The sequence below is a fragment of the Siphateles boraxobius genome, unplaced genomic scaffold (assembly GCF_051911475.1).
Source record: "Siphateles boraxobius isolate OS27281-9 unplaced genomic scaffold, OSU_SipBor_1 108, whole genome shotgun sequence".
In the NCBI taxonomy this organism is placed as follows: Eukaryota; Metazoa; Chordata; class Actinopteri; order Cypriniformes; family Leuciscidae; genus Siphateles; species Siphateles boraxobius.
This window is the reverse complement of record NW_027508709.1, coordinates 152,501-170,000: the sequence shown is the minus strand read 5'-3', so window position 1 is coordinate 170,000 and position 17,500 is coordinate 152,501. Positions and strand designations below refer to the sequence as shown.

Genomic DNA, 17,500 nt, shown 5'->3' with positions numbered 1-17,500 from the left:
CACACAGATCAGCATCACACAGATCCAGCATCACACAGATCCAGCATCACACAGATCAGCATCACACAGATCCAGCATTACACAGATCAGCATCACACAGATCCAGCATCACACTTCATAAGTGCTTCTCGTTAAAAAATATAACATTTCAGATATCTCATTGTGACATCTGACTTTCACAGCAGCTTTTCACAAATCCATAAAATTACATTTTAACAGGTTGTATTCTGGAAGTCATTACTGATGGTCTGATCACATGACCTCATTTTCTGGATTGGAAGTGTTTTAATTAATAATATGCCAATTAATTGATAAACCAATACTTCACCATTTCAGATCTGAAAACAATGTAACATTTAAAATGTTATTGGAACAATTATACATAATTAATATTAAAAAGTGTGTTACTGTTTGTACCCAAAATATAAAGGATTACTACATTGTTAAATCACTGATTTAAAGTTGAACATTTCAAATCTGAGGCCCATAAAAATAGCAGAAAATAATATTTAAATATTTTTAGATAATATATATTAAATTATATACAAATATAAAATTATATCATCCATCCATCCATCGTTTAATCACTATGATTCGAGGTTAAAGATATTAAAAAATATGTATAAAAATATACAAGTGCTGTCTCTCAGTCCAAAGCCCCGCCCCCCACATGCATATCAGCCAATCAGATGCCAGCAAACCCGAGCACACATAATGAGTGACATGCAGAGAACATTTCTGATTCTTCAGAGATCCATGTGATTATTTAGATGTTTGATTATCGCTGGGGGCTTGTCTTTGATCTATATATATATATATATACATTAGCGTTGTGTTGTCTTCATTATATGCGTGTCCTGAAGACCACACGAGACTGAAACCGCTTCATCAGCTGCACTGAACGAGATGCATGACCTTCATTATAACTGTGTGTGTTTGTGTGCGCTGGAAATCACACAAGAGTCTCGTCGTGCATGTAAAGTATGTGCTGATACAGTATAATGTCCTGATAATAATAATCTAGCAAACACAGAATCATTTTTACATGCTGCATTGGCCGACAAGCTGCATTCGGTGACAGGAACACGTCGTATTCATAATGTAAGAGTGCATTTATATGCGGACTAATGTAGTTTACGGTTTTCACTGAATCCTTACATAAACTTTTGCTTTGCTTAATTTCTGTTGAGGTTTAGACTCATGTAAATGTTGTGTGTGTTCTTACATTACTGTGACTGAATAAAATGTCATTAGACTAGATGTGTTATTATTCAGATGCTTTACAGTTTAACATTACCTCAGTGAGATTTAAACTGTTGCTTCAGCGTGACTGTATTTCTACTGGAAGAGAAATCTGAAAGATGTTTCTTAAAGCAACACATTCTTGTCTGGAAAGATTGTGAAAACAGCAGCTGTGTGTGTGTGTGTGTGTGTGTGTGTGTGTGTGTGTGTGTGTGTGTGTGTGTGTGTGTGTGTGTGTGTGTGTGAGTGTGTGAGTGATGAGGGCTGATGTGCAGCTCAGGCTGTTTGTGTCAGTTTTACACAAGCTACTTAGAAACAATATGTGAACACGAATTTAAAATTCATTCCATCTTAAGTGGATTAAAATGATATAAACTTATACCACACACACACACACACACACACACACACAGACACACAAATACTCATTCACTCACTCACATACAGACTCAGAAACAGACGCACACACACACACACACACACACACACACACACACACACACACACACACACACACACACACACACACACACACACACACACACACACACACACACACACACACAAACACACACACACACACACACACACACACACACACACACACACACACACACACACACACACACATATTCTGCAGTGTTAGATCATATCATATAATATATTTAATGTATGTATCTAATTCATATATATACATAATGTACAAACTGTTATAATTTATATATGTATTTATATATTTATTTGTATAATTTGATGTTATATAATGTTAACATATTTTTATTAATATTAATTTTAGATTAATATTATAATATGCATAATATCATAATATAATTCGTATTTACTTAAATAATTTTTCGTATTATTTTATATTTTTATATATTTTTATCTCTTTTTTCATTTACACATTTCTATGAAATGTCTGTATATATATATATATACATTTTTTTAATGTTTTTATTTTTATGCTGTTATTTAAGTTTTTTTATGACCAAAATGCAGATAGAATTTAGTATTTCATAACCATTTTACACTTGCTCAATGACACTTACAATGAAACAGTTTTTGTAGTTTTTTGCGACTGTATCTTTAATATTTCTGTAAAAGCCTGTATTTTTGCTCAGAATAAAACTCTGTTGAGGGATATTGATATTGTTCAGAAGATCTAGCTAAAAATGATTTCTCATAGTGTTTCTGAGGCAACAGTAGAGCATGACATTAGCAATAACAAGGTCATGGTTTGGGAATACATGAACTAACCTTGAATACAATATGAATATGATCCCTTTATGAATCGTGATCATAACCAGCTTTATTTCCAGAGAACTTTAGTTTTTCTCTCTCTGACCACAAACACTCCAGTGATATGAAGCAGTCAGGAGATTTACAGTCATATAAATCCTCCCCGTGGCTGTAAAGATGCCTGTGTGTGTGTGTGTGTGTGTGTGTGTGTGTGTGTGTGTGTGTGTGTGTAAATCCTCCTCTGGCAGCACTTCTCCTGTATTTATGGCTGTGTGTTTGTTATGTCTCCTCAGGATCCTGAGCAACAATAAGATCTCGGCTCTGAAGAATAACTCTTTCCTCGGCCTGAGCGCTCTGGAGAGACTGTGAGTAACAATCGCCATTTCCAGTCCATTATAGACCTGACGTTTGGCTCTGAGTCATGTGTATATCAATAACTTTAACAAATGAGGCCCATCAATCACTAGAAATATGCTTTTTCATATCTGTTTCTAGGGGATATCATGGTGTAAATCAGTACCTTCAGAAATCACTATAATATGATGATTTGATGCTCAAGAAACATTTATGATTATTATCAATGTTGAAAACAGTTATTTACATTTTTATTTCAGGATTCTTTGATGAATGGAAAGTTAAAAGAACAGCATTTGTCTGATATAGAAGCTTTTGCAACATTAAACACTACCGTTCAAAAGATTGGAGTCAGTAAGAATTTTTATTTTATTTTGAATTAAATTGATCAAAAGTGACAGTAAAGACATTTATAATGTTACAAAAGATTCTATTTCAGATAAATGCTGTTCTTTTGAACTCTCTATTCATCAAAGAATCCTGAAAAAATATGTTTTGCAAACTGTTTTCAACGTTGATAATAATCATAAATGTTTCTTGAGCATCAAATCATCATATTATAGTGATTTCTGAAGGATCATGTGACACTGAAGACTGGAGTAATGATGCTGAAAATTCAGCTTTGATCACAGGAATAAATTACACTTTATAATAGAAAACAGTCATTTAAATTGTCATAATATTTAACAATATTACTGTTTTTTTATCAAATAAATGCAGCCTTGGTGAGCAGAAGAGACTTCTTTTAAAACTGTTCTGACTGGTAGTGTATGTACAGTATATGAGGAAGAGCGGCTCCATTGCTCGTGTTCGGCTCGTCGTGTCTGAGTCAGCGAGTGATTCCTTGATCGTCAGAGCTGATAGAAATGATCAAATCAGTAAATGTAAAGGGTGTGTGTGTGTGTGTGTGTGAGAGAGAGAGAGAGAGAATCCTCACCGGGATCTTCTGTCAGTCTCATTGGATATCTGCAAAAAATATATATAAATATATTAAAGGGGTGGTAAAACGCATTTTTTCGAAGGCTTGATTGTGTTTCTGGGGTGCACTGTAACATGTGTTCATGCTTGGTTTTTTAAAAATTGCATTATTTTTCAATATTTTACCTTTATTCTACACTGCTCTTCCCCTCCTTGTAAAACCGGTCTGATGGTTTCCGGGTTCTACGAAGCCAGTCCCTCAAAACTACGCAATGGGCTCAGATTGGTTAGCTGGCCCAGTGTGTTGTGATTCGCTAACCGTCTAGTGCACGTTTTCCGGAAACGTCACGCCCCTTACCTTTACCGGTACTTTGTGCTTTGGTGTATTATAAACAATGGCGTCAATAAAACCAATCGGACCCGGGGAAACGTTAGTGAAGATGATCGAGCAGAACCTGCTCAAGAACGGCTGTTAAACCACGTTTCAGAAAGGTTTGTTTTTTGTTGTTCTCTCATTACCTTTTTATATACGCTGTTATTTAATTTTACTAATTATTATAGAATTACAAAAAAATAAGCTTCATAAACAAGAATTTCATACAATCGTTCTAACAAATTATACTACAGTCCTCAAAGGGATTTTTCTGAGTAAAGATTGCGGATCTATAGTGATCGTTACTTTTGTATTTTTAGAACGATTGTAGCCTAATATCTGTCGCCAGAACTATTAACCCAAAACGAACACTAAACATCGGCTGCCAAATCAAACACAGAACCATGTTTAGCATGCCTGTAGATAAACAAGCATGTAGATAAACATAAAAGCTCGAATCAAAGAATAATTTACACTAAATCCAAGTTCGCTGTTGAGATGAAAAAAAAGTTTGTAACGTTAGGTGTTTGTCGGATAACGTTAAGTATGAATGAGCATTTAACAAACCAGCAGAGCCAAACAGCGTTGTCATTTGTTTACTTCCTTGCTACAACGTACAATTAACAATACGAACTATTACAGGAAAACACATCGACGAAAAATAAATCATAATTACAGATTGTGGCCCGTAAACAACAGCTTCTGTTCTTAAAGTTGGAACTAGGGATTGGACGATTACCCGTTTCACTATAAACCACGATAAAATGTACTGACGGTTAGTAATATCGTTTAAAATTCAATTATCATTAAAACCGTGTTTGATTATTGCGATTTTAATAACTCACTATAAATCCTGTCCAGCCAGCAACAGTCTGACGCAGGCGCGCAATGTTGGGATTTTTTTTCATTCGGGAAGGAATGGCGGAAAGCGGTGACCGTGTTCGGGAGATTTTTCAGCCCTTTAAGAGGACCAAATCTGAGGTGTGGTCATATTTTGGCATTTACAAAAATCCTGAGGGAAACTCAATCGAGGATGGTCACTCTGTCTGCAGAACATGCTCAAAAAAAGTCGCAGTGATAGGGGTAAACACTTCAAATCTGCCGAGTCGTCTTGTGTGACCATCACACACTGTTGTATAGCGAACGCAAGGCAAGTTAACTTGATCTCAATACTAAAACTACATCTGGGAAATAATTGGGCACAAAATGTTGTTTTGAGTTGAAATATTTAATCTCACTCACTTGAAATAAACTTGAAGCTTCTGCGAAGAAAAGTTCGCAACAAGTGGCTTTGAGCCAAAGACGAACGAACAAGTTCAAAGACTATTAAGAGTGACATTTAAGAGATAATAATGTATATTCATTGTACACCTATAACACCGATTTTTTTTTTTTACCACATAATTACGGGGACATATTGAATGGAGATTAATGTCTCTATTCTTACCCGTTAAATCCATTTTGTACAGTGTACAAAACTCGTCCAGACAAGATGATCACAACAATATTATCAAATTCTGTAAACAATAAATCAACTCTGATTTAATTTTCAATTTTCAATACAATCAAAAACGGAGACGCAAGATGACAAGTTGTAATTGAATGAAATGAGAGCGCACGTCCGTTGTGATATATATGGATGTGCGCTGAGTTATAATGCGCTGGTTCTAGTTCTTTTTTAACACTTCCATCTTGTTTTAACAAAACCGTGATAATATTGATAATCACGATAATTTCGGGCACTATAATCGTGATATGAAATTTTCATACCGTCCCATCCCTATTTGGAACTGCTCCATCTTTCAGAACAAGCCGTTGTGCGAATCCTGCATTGAACTTGCCAAGATTGTGGAAGCTTTCCTCCGTAACATGTGCAGCACAGAGAGCGAGATTTGGGTCATAATTATGAGGGACTGATTTAAAAATAAATTTTAACCATTGATCCCTAACTCCCTCGTCCCTAGGAAGGCTGAACAAAGGGACCTGCAATCTGGATGAAAATAACAGCGTTTCGACGGCATTGCGACAACTCATCTCCGAAACAGCAATATAAAATGGCCTCGCCCCGCTTATTAAGTGTTCTCGGAGGAGGGGTTTATGTTAATAATGGGATATGCTGATGTCAGCAACTCCGGAGGAATGTCGTGTAGTCTCTACCGGCTGTTTGCTGTAGTCCTTAGAAATTGATTTCTTTAAAAGCAAATATCTCCCTTTGCTTTGAACTTTGAGCGCTGTAACTTTGCAGATGTTGTTTATGCTCAAACCGCAACATTACACACTAGCTAAAGTTAGAAAAGTGAAATCGTGTTTTACCACCCCTTTAAAGTAATATTAATATAATTGTAGCAATGTTCAGGGAAGAAGGAGGCGGGAACCGGCAAACATTTAAACATACTTTATTAAAATAAAACAAACGAACTAAAATACCGCCAGCAGCCCCTCGCGGACGACTGCTGGCTAAAATAAAACGCAAATACAAAAACCAAAACTCAACTAAAATACAGGCCTGTTCCTCTCTCGATCATCAATGTCGTCGCTTCTCCTTTATGCTTCCGCTCCTCCGTGAGAGATGCGAGACCGGTGTGCTTCACAGGTGTTGCTCATTAGCAATCGCACCACCGGCCTCGCGCCGTTCTCTCACGTCCCTCGGCCGTCCTGTTCGCCACATACCCCCATCGCCCCTCACAGGCCGGGGTTACACCCGAGCCTGTGCCTACTCCCCCAACACCCCCCCCCCCCCCCCCCCCCCCCGGCAGCGGTGATCCATGGGGGTATGGACCGACAAGCCGAGGGAAACGGAGACGGAAGCATGAGGAGCGACAGATCGAGAGAGGGGAGAGAGGAAAAAAAAACATGGTCCGGTTCCCACAACGCGCTGCCATCTGGTCCTCCATCAGCTGGGCGATCTTCTCAGCGGTGCCTGGCGGTGACGCTGGGTAGCCCTCGGTGGACGGCTCGACGCTCCTCCACCGCCCGGTGGACGGCGACGGCTCCTCGGGTGCCTTGGGCAGACGGCAGGAGTCCCCCGCTCCCTGCTCCTCCCCTTCACTGTTGGACGGCAGCAGGCTCCGGCCCGCAGCGGCGACTCCCCCGCTCCCTCCCGGATGGCAGCCGCCCCTCCAATACCCAGGCGGCCGGCAGCGAGCTCCACCGTCCCACCGGCAACTCACTCCAGCGCACCGCCTCGAGCGTCCATGGCTGCGAGTCCCCCGCTCCCGCGCACCATGCTCGATGGCACCGCGGATTCCCCACAGCGGCGAGGATTCTCTGACAGCGCGTTCCTCCCTCTTCCCGTGTTTCGGCAACAGTGTAGCAATGTTCAGGGAAGAAGGAGGCAGGAACCGGCGAACATTTAAACATACTTTATTAAAATAAAACAAACGAACTAAAATACCGCCAGCAGCCCCTCGCGGACGACTTCTGGCTTACCCAAAATGAACATAACGGCCAGCAGCCCCTCGCGGACGACTTCTGGCTTACCCAAAATGAACATAACGGCCAGCAGCCCCTCGCGGACGACTGCTGGCTAAAATAAAACACAAATACAAAAACCAAAACTCAACTAAAATACAGGCCTGTTCCTCTCTCGATCATCAACGTCGTCGCTCCTCCTTTATGCTTCCGCTCCTCCGTGAGAGATGCGAGACCGGTGTGCTCACAGGTGTTGCTCATTAGCAATCGCACCACCGGCCTCGCGCCGTTCTCTCACGTCCCTCGGTCGTCTTGTTCGCCACATAATGTATTAGAATTAATATAATAGTATGTTAATATTAATAATATATAATTGCAATAGTATGTATGTATAAATATTGAACCACGAATACACACAAAAAATTTAATTGATTCAATGAGGTAATTGAATTTTTGTGATTGAAATTTAAAAAAGTAAGAGATCCTTCCCACATGGCTCAATTTGACCCCCATAGGAATAAATGAAATGTGAGGAATGCTTCAGTACACATAGAAAAACCTAAAAATGCTCAAAATTCAAACTGAGAATGCTAAACCTACCAAAAAACAATTTTATAAAGTCTACATGTGTATCTGAATGCACACTGAAGAAACTGAGTTTAGGACCCAGCGGGACAGCTCATGTACTCCATATAGAGATATAAGGCCATCTAGAGTCATGAAATATCATGTTATTTTTTTTTTTCTTCTTTCTAAACGAGAAAAAAATGTATAATTTTAGGTCTTCGGGTCATTTTGACCAGCGAGGGAAGGATGTGTTACAGAACGTTTGGGAATTAAACTTGTTTTGACTTTATTTCAATTGGGCCGACAGTGTTGTTTTCCCTGAAGGATCAGCAGTGTGTGTGTGTGTGTGTGTGTGTGTGTGTGTGAGATTCCTCTCCAGAGCCGCATCCATGTTCATTCAGCAACTACTTCCTGTGTCCGTCACACAGATCCTTCTGTCTTGCGCTGGTTTTTGTCTTCGAGACAGCTGCTTAAAGGGATAGTTCACCCAAAAGTGAAAATAAGCGCATGATTCCCTCACCCTGAACTCATCCAAGTGTATATGACATTCTTCTCTCAGACAAATACAATCTGAGTTATATTAAAAAATGTCCTTGCTCTTCCAAGCTTTAAAATGGGAGTCAATGGGGACCCTTTTTTTGAAGTCCATAAAAGTGCTACATATCCATCATAAAATTGCATCTATCCATCATAAAAGTGCATCATATCCATCATAAAAGTGCATCTATCCATCATAAAAGTGCATCTATCCATCATAAAAGTGCATCATATCCATCATAAAATTGCATCTATCCATCATAAAAGTGCATCATATCCATCATAAAAGTGCATCTATCCATCATAAAAGTGCATCTATCCATCATTAAAGTGCATCATATCCATCATAAAAGTGCATCTATCCATCATAAAAGTGCATCTATCCATCATAAAATTGCATCTATCCATCATAAAAGTGCATCATATCCATCATAAAAGTGCATCTATCCATCATAAAAGTGCATCTATCCATCATAAAAGTGCATCTATCCATCATAAAAGAGCATCTATCCATCATAAAATTGCATCTATCCATCATAAAAGTGCATCATATCCATCATAAAAGTGCATCTATCCATCATAAAAGTGCATCATATCCATCATAAAAGTGCATCTATCCATCATTAAAGTGCATCATATCCATCATAAAAGAGCATCTATCCATCATAAAATTGCATCTATCCATCATAAAAGTGCATCATATCCATCATAAAAGTGCATCTATCCATCATAAAAGTGCATCATATCCATCATAAAAGTGCATCTATCCATCATTAAAGTGCATCTATCCATCATAAAAGTGCATCTATCCATCATAAAATTGCATCTATCCATCATAAAAGTGCATCATATCCATCATAAAAGTGCATCTATCCATCATAAAAGTGCATCTATCCATCATAAAAGTGCATCATATCCATCATAAAAGTGCATCTATCCATCATAAAAGTGCATCTATCCATCATAAAATTGCATCTATCCATCATAAAAGTGCAGCATATCCATCATAAAAGTGCATCATATCCATCAAAAAAGTGCATCTATCCATCATAAAAGTGCATTTATCCATCATAAAAGTGCATCTATCCATCATAAAAGTGCATCTATCCATCATAAAAGTGCATCATATCCATCAAAAAAGTGCATCTATCCATCATAAAAGTGCATCTATCCATCATAAAAGTGCATCTATCCATCATAAAAGTGCATCTATAGATCATAAAAGTGCATTTATCCATCATAAAAGTGCATCTATCCATCATAAAATTGCATCATATCCATCATAAAAGTGCATCTATCCATCATAAAAGTGCATCATATCCATCATAAAAGTGCATCTATCCATCATAAAAGTGCATCTATCCATCATAAAAGTGCATTTATCCATCATAAAAGTGCATCATATCCATCATAAATGTGCATCTGTCCATTATAAAAGTGCATCATATCCATCATAAAAGTGCATCATATCCATCATAAAACTGCATCATATCCATGATAAAAGTGCATCTGTCCATCATAAAAGTGCATATATCCATCATAAAAGTGCATTTATCCATCATAAAAGTGCATTTATCCATCATAAAAGTGCATCTATCCATCATAAAAGTGTCATATCCATCATACAAGTGTATTTATCCATCATAAAAGTGCATCTATCCATCATAAAAGAGCATTTATCCATCATAAAAGTGCATCATATCCATCATAAAAGTGCATCATATCCATCATAAAAGTGCATTTATACATCATAAAAGTGCATCTGTCCATCATAAAAGTGCATTTATCCATCATAAAAGTGCATCATATCCATCATAAAAGTGCATTTATCCATCATAAAAGTGCATCATATCCATCATAAAATTGCATCTATCCATCATAAAAGTGCATTTATCCATCATAAAAGTGCATCATATCCATCATAAAAGTGCATCTATCCATCATAAAAGTGCATCATATCCATCATAAAAGTGTATTTATCCATCATAAAAGTGCATCTATCCATCATAAATGTGCATTTATCCATCATAAAAGTGCATCATATCCATCATAAAAGTGCATCTGTCCATCATAAAAGTGCATCATATCCATCATAAAAGTGCATCATATCCATCATAAAAGTGCTAAATGGACTTTGAAAAAAAAGATGCCCATTGACTCCCATTATAAAGCTTGGAAGATCCAGGACATGTTCTAATATAACTCTGATTGTATCCGTCTGAGAGAAGAATGTCATACACACCTAGGATGATTTCAGGGTGAGTAAATCATGCGCTAATTTTAATTTTTGGGTGAACTATCAGTTTAAAGCTTCGAGCTGCTCAGCGGCTTTTCATGAGGATGCTGCAAATATGATGTATGAGCAGAAATATGTGCCTGTTTTTATTACCATTTATATGAGTTAATTGGGTTGTTGGCTCAGCGTTAATTACTTAAAAAACCCAAGTTAATATTTAAAGGCCAGTTTAATCAGAGCGGAGCCGACAAATATGAATTTATGATTAAATGTCTAAAGTGAATGCAGATTTTATGCTTTAAATATACTGCAGAAATTGCATTTTATTATATGATTTATTACAATATAATTATATTGATATTAACATTTATAACTCACACAATTGTTTTCTAGTTAGCAGACGGCTTATATATACAGTATAATCATTCTTGCATTCCATCAGTCCATCCGTCCATCATCCATCAGTCCATCTATCCATCAGTCCATCCATCAGTCCATCCATCCATCCATCATCCATCCATCCATCATCCATCAGTCCATCCATCAGTCCATCCATCAGTCCATCCATCCATCCATCATCCATCAGTCCATTCATCCATCAGTCCATTCATCCATCAGTCCATCCATCCATCAGTCCATCTATCCATCAGTCCATCCATCAGTCCATCCATCAGTCCATCCATCCGTCCGTCCATCATCCATCATCCATCCATTCATCCATCATCCATCAGTCCATCTATCATCCATCCATCCATCATCCATCCATCATCATCCATCCATCATCCATCAGTACATCTATCCATCAGTCCATCCATCATCCATCCATCATCCATCCATCATCCATCCATCCATCCATCATCCATCAGTCCATCTATCCATCAGTCCATCCATCAGTCCATCATTCATCCATCCATCCATCTATCCATCAGTCCATACATCATCCATCCATCAGTCCATCCATCCATCAGTCCATCCATCATCCATCAGTCCATCCATCATCCATCAGTCCATCTATCCATCAGTCCATACATCATCCATCCATCCATCAGTCCATCTATCCATCAGTCCATCCATCATCCATCCATCCATCATCCATCCATCATCCACCCATACATCAGTCCGTCCATCCATCCATCATCCATCCATCCATTATCCATCCATCCATCATCCATTCATCCATCCATAAGTCCATCTTTCCATCAGTCCATCCATCATCCATCCATCAATCAGTCCATTCATCATCCATCCATCCATCAGTCCATCTATCCATCAGTCCATCCATCATCCATCCATCCATCATCCATCTGTCCATTCATCCATCAGTCCATTCATCCATCAGTCCATCCATCCATCATCCATCTATCCATCAGTCCATCCATCAGTCCATCCATCAGTCCATCCATCCGTCCGTCCATCATCCATCATCCATCCATTCATCCATCATCCATCAGTCCATCTATCATCCATCCATCCATCATCCATCCATCATCCATCAGTACATCTATCCATCAGTCCATCCATCATCCATCCATCATCCATCCATCATCCATCCATCCATCCATCATCCATCAGTCCATCTATCCATCAGTCCATCATTCATCCATCCATCCATCTATCATCAGTCCATACATCATCCATCCATCAGTCCATCCATCCATCAGTCCATCCATCATCCATCAGTCCATCCATCATCCATCAGTCCATCTATCCATCAGTCCATACATCATCCATCCATCCATCAGTCCATCTATCCATCAGTCCATCCATCATCCATCCATCCATCATCCATCCATCATCCACCCATCCATCATCCATCCATCCATCATCCATCCATCCATTATCCATCCATCCATCATCCATTCATCCATCCATAAGTCCATCTTTCCATCAGTCCATCCATCATCCATCCATCAATCAGTCCATCCATCATCCATCCATCCATCAGTCCATCTATCCATCAGTCCATCCATCCTCCATCCATCCATCATCCATCCGTCCATCCATCATCCATCCATCAGTCCATCTATCCATCAGTCCATCCATCATCCATCCATCCATCAGTCCATCCATCATCCATTAGTCCATTCATCCATCAGTCAAGTCAAGTCAAGTCACCTTTATTTATATAGCGCTTTTTACAATACAGATTGTATCAAAGCAGCTTCATAACATGAAAATAATATAAGTCAGTCCATCCATCATCCATCCATCCATCCATCAGTCCATCCATCATCCATCCATCCATCATCCATCAGTCCATCGATCCATCCATCATCCATCCATCCATCAGTGCATCCATCATCCATCCATCATCCATCCATCCATCATCCACCCATCCATCAGTCCATCCATCAGTCCATCCATCCATCCATCAGTCCATCCATCATCCATCCATCCATCAATCAATCAGTCCATCCATCATCCATCCATCCTTCAGTCCATCCATCAGTCCATCCATCATCCATCCATCCTTCAGTCCATCCATCATCCATCCATCAGTCCATCCATCATCCATCCATCAGTCCATCATCCATCCATCATCCATCCATCAGTCCATCCTTCAGTCCATCATCCATCCATCAGTCCATCCATCAGTCCATCCTTCAGTCCATCATCCATCCATCAGTCCATCCAACAGTCCATCCATCAGTCCATCCATCAGTCCATCCATCCTCCAGTCCATCCATCCTCCAGTCCATCCATCATCCATCCATCAGTCCATCCTTCAGTCCATCATCCATCCATCAGTCCATCCATCAGTCCATCCTTCAGTCCATCATCCATCCATCAGTCCATCCATCCTCCAGTCCATCCATCATCCATCCTCCAGTCCATCCATCAGTCCATCATCCATCCATCAGTCCATCCACACTATATTGTATTTCCAAAAGGCTAATTAGCATAAATCCCAACAAAGTAAATCAAGATTTGCATGAAACTTGCCAACATTTGTTAGCGCTCTTAGGATGTTGACTTTAGCTATGAGGGTCTATCCTGAATTCAAATTGCAAATGTCAACAACAGAAAACTGTCGGATCACGATCGAATGCATGTAATGTTTTACATTGTTTCCCATCTTCCTGTCGAGTTCATTGAGTGAGCGGTGAAAGAGCAGGTTTGGGCCTGAGGAACAGCGATAGATCACAGGTCATCAGTCAAACATATATCTGGCTCTCGACTCCGAGTTCCTCTGAGATCTTATAATGGCCGACTCTATTATTGTAAGGAAACTGGAACAGGAAGTAGACTTTCAGACAGTGATGTCACAGCGTGACCTTTTTACACCAGCTCGGTTTCCTGTGTGTGTGTGTGTGTGTGTGTGTTTGTTTTTGTGATTTATGAGACAGAAATTTGTGTAAAAACATGAGTATTACACTGGTATTACAACATAAACGTGATTTATAAGGACATGGTCTGAGTCCTCGTATTTAAAAATGGCTTTAAAAACATACCAAACAGTGTTTTATTAAATATGTAAAAATGCATAAAGTTTTCCGTGATGGGTAGGTTTAGGGGTCGGGTTAGTGTGTGTGTGTGTGTGTGTGTGTGATGGGTATGTTTAGGTGTCAGTTAGTGTGTGTGTGTGTGAGTGTGTGTGTGATGGGTAGGTTTAGGTGTCGGTTAGTGTGTGTGTTTGTGTGTGTGTGTGATGGGTAGGGTTAGGTGTCGGTTAGAGTGTGTGTGTGTGTGTGTTTGTGTGTGTGTGTGTGTGTGTGTGTGTGTGTGTGTGTGTGTGTGTGTGTGTGTGTGTGTGATGGGTAGGTTTAGGTGTCGGTTAGTGTGTGTGTTTGTGTGTGATGGGTAGGTTTAGGTGTCGGTTAGTGTGTGTGTGTGTGTGTGTGTTTGTATGTATGTGTGAGTGTGTGTGTGTGTGATGGGTAGGTTTAGGTGTCGGTTAGTGTGTGTGTGGGTGTGTTTGTTTGTTTGTGTGTATGTGTGTGTGTTTGTGTGTGTGTGTGTGTGTGTGTTTGTGTGTGTTTGTGTGTGTGTGTGTGTTTGTGTGTGTTTGTGTGTGTGTTTGTGTGTATGAGTGTGTTTGTGTGTGTGTGTGTGTTTGTGTGTGTTTGTGTGTGTGTGTTTGTGTGTGTGTGTGTGAGTGTGTGTGTGTGTGTGTGTGTGTGTGTGTGTGTGTGTGTGTGTGTGTGTGTGTTTGTATGTATGTGTGAGTGTGTGTGTGTGATGGGTAGGTTTAGGTGTCGGTTAGTGTGTGTGTGGGTGTGTTTGTTTGTTTGTGTGTATGTGTGTGTGTTTGTGTGTGTGTGTGTGTGTGTGTTTGTGTGTGTGTGTGTGTTTGTGTGTGTTTGTGTGTGTGTTTGTGTGTATGAGTGTGTTTGTGTGTGTGTGTGTGTGTTTGTGTGTGTTTGTGTGTGTGTGTTTGTGTGTGTGTGTGTGTGTGTGTTCTCTTTGTCTCTGAATAGCATCTTTATTCCAGTCACAATTAGACTAATGAGAATGTCTCAGTGAGTAGCACACACACACACACACACACCGGAGCTCTGACCCGATCCTGCTTTAGTGTCGCCGTCATTACCAGTAACTCAGCATCATTACACAATAAAAGCCCTTTCAGTGCTTGTGCGTCGGGACTGAACGCTTATTTTACTCTCCCAGAGGAAATCTTGATTGTTTACGTCTGCTCATTTACTTTAGAAAGTTCTTTAGAGAGTTTTCATGAACGAACTTTCTCCTAAAAGTTCCCCAGTAAGAATACATTGAAAATATAGAGCTATAATAAATGTCAATAGCAGCAGTGTTTGGCTTCGGGAGAATATGATGAGAAATGTTCATATTAAGCCATTTGATTGCAGACTCAGTGTATCTTGGCAAATCTGAGCACATTTTGAAAGATTGTGGAGTTTTTTGCTGAAATGTTTGAGAAGGAACTTAAAAACTCCATTTGCTCCCCATTTAATCTCATTGCTATCAAAGAGAAACAGTTTTTGAAGACATGTTTTAGAGCATTTGAAGGACATTTAAGAGTTTTCTGCTCACCAAGGCTGCATTTATTTGATCAAAAATACTGTAAAAATTGTGTTCAAAATACAGTAAAAATAGCATTCAAAAGTTTGAGGTCGGTATGATTTTTAAAATGTTTTTGATAGAAAAAAAAGTCTCTTCTGCTCATCAAGACTGCATTAATTTGATTAAAAATTCAGTAAAAATTGTGAAATATGATTACAAATTAAAACAGCTGTTTTCTATGTGAATATACAGTAAAGTGTAATTTATTCCTGTGATCAAAGCTGAATTTTCAGCATCATTACTCCAGTCTTCAGTGTCACATGATCCTTCAGAAATCACTATAATATGATGATTTGAAGAAACATTTATAATTATTATCAATGTTGAAAACAGTTCATATTTTTGTGGAAACCTTGATTCACTAGCATTTAAAACGGTCAAAGTTTCAAGAACAAAAGCACATCAACTTCAATTTAATTATGAGATCTTTTTGTTTTAATCAGCCCAATAAGGGACACTTTCAAGTCTCTTGTCATAATTTTTCCTGTTTAAAACCATTTAGCCGCTCACTTTTGTAACGAATCACTGTCCAGCTCAGAGTCACTGAAGGGGCCAATCAGAGTTCAGCTGGCTCCTGTAGCCCCGCCCCCTTTGTGATCTATCTTTCCTATTGGTTGTTGAAGCAGCATTTGAATGCGTTTGCTGTTTCTCTTTTTTTTTCTCGTTTTATAATGTTGTACTGGATGTGATATGACACTTCACAGAAGCACATTTCTCAACAGACGTTAGTTTGTTTACGCATGTATTTCTTTCTCAACATGACATGGTGTTTTAGTGGAATCATCCCCTCAGAAGTGTCATTAAAGCGCTGCTGGATTCTCAGTAATGAGACTTTCTGCTCTCTGTCAAACTCTCCACAGCGTCTGCTGTTTGTTAGTTCTGGTTAATCCACTCGTACGCTCCATTAATTGTCTTGAAGAAACACTCATTCATTCCATTCCGGCACGTTTCTGAAAGGCCGACACATGTTAGGATATAAATCTAGACATTAGTGTCATGTGCGAGCTCAGGCTGAAGGGGTTTTAGATCTCATGGGTTACAGAAGCTCATAACTGCAGGAGTTTAGCTCTGATGAGCCCATGTATAGACATCTCCATGTCAAACACACTTTCAAACATTACGGTAATGTGAGTCGAGACAGCAACACACGTCTCTTACGTTGCACAAATATTTATAAAGAAAGATACATTTAATTAAGGAAGCCGAATTAAGAAATGAATTCTTGTTTTTAAAAAAAAGAAAAAGAAAAATTAAGTGACTTTATGCTTATGATTTTATTTGAGTGATTTTCTTATTTAGTATTTTTGTTTTGTTTCCATTACAAATAGCTCAAATAATGAATGAATAAATATGCATATAATTAAGAAGCAAAATCACTAAGATATTAGTAAAATAAGATATTAATTCTTGCTTTTTTCCCAAAAATAAAAAAATCAATTGTTTTAAGCATAGTTAAACTTAATTTTATTTATTTATTTTAATTATTTTCTTATTTAGTATTTTAGTATTTTTTTCCAGTACAAATGTTTAAAAATAATTTAATAAATATGCATATAATTAAGAAGCAAAATCACTAAGATATTAGTAAAATAAGATATTAA

General features: G+C 38.7%; 1 pseudogene across 1 annotated transcript in view; it reads left to right on the top strand.

The window, feature by feature from the left end:
* The window catches only part of LOC143756657 (adhesion G protein-coupled receptor A2-like), a 180,439-nt pseudogene that overhangs the window by 10,998 nt on the left and 151,941 nt on the right, over positions 1-17,500 (top strand). The window contains exon 2 of the transcript XR_013210307.1: positions 2,775-2,846. The product of XR_013210307.1 is annotated as an adhesion G protein-coupled receptor A2-like (transcript). The remainder of the gene's footprint in view (positions 1-2,774; positions 2,847-17,500) is intronic.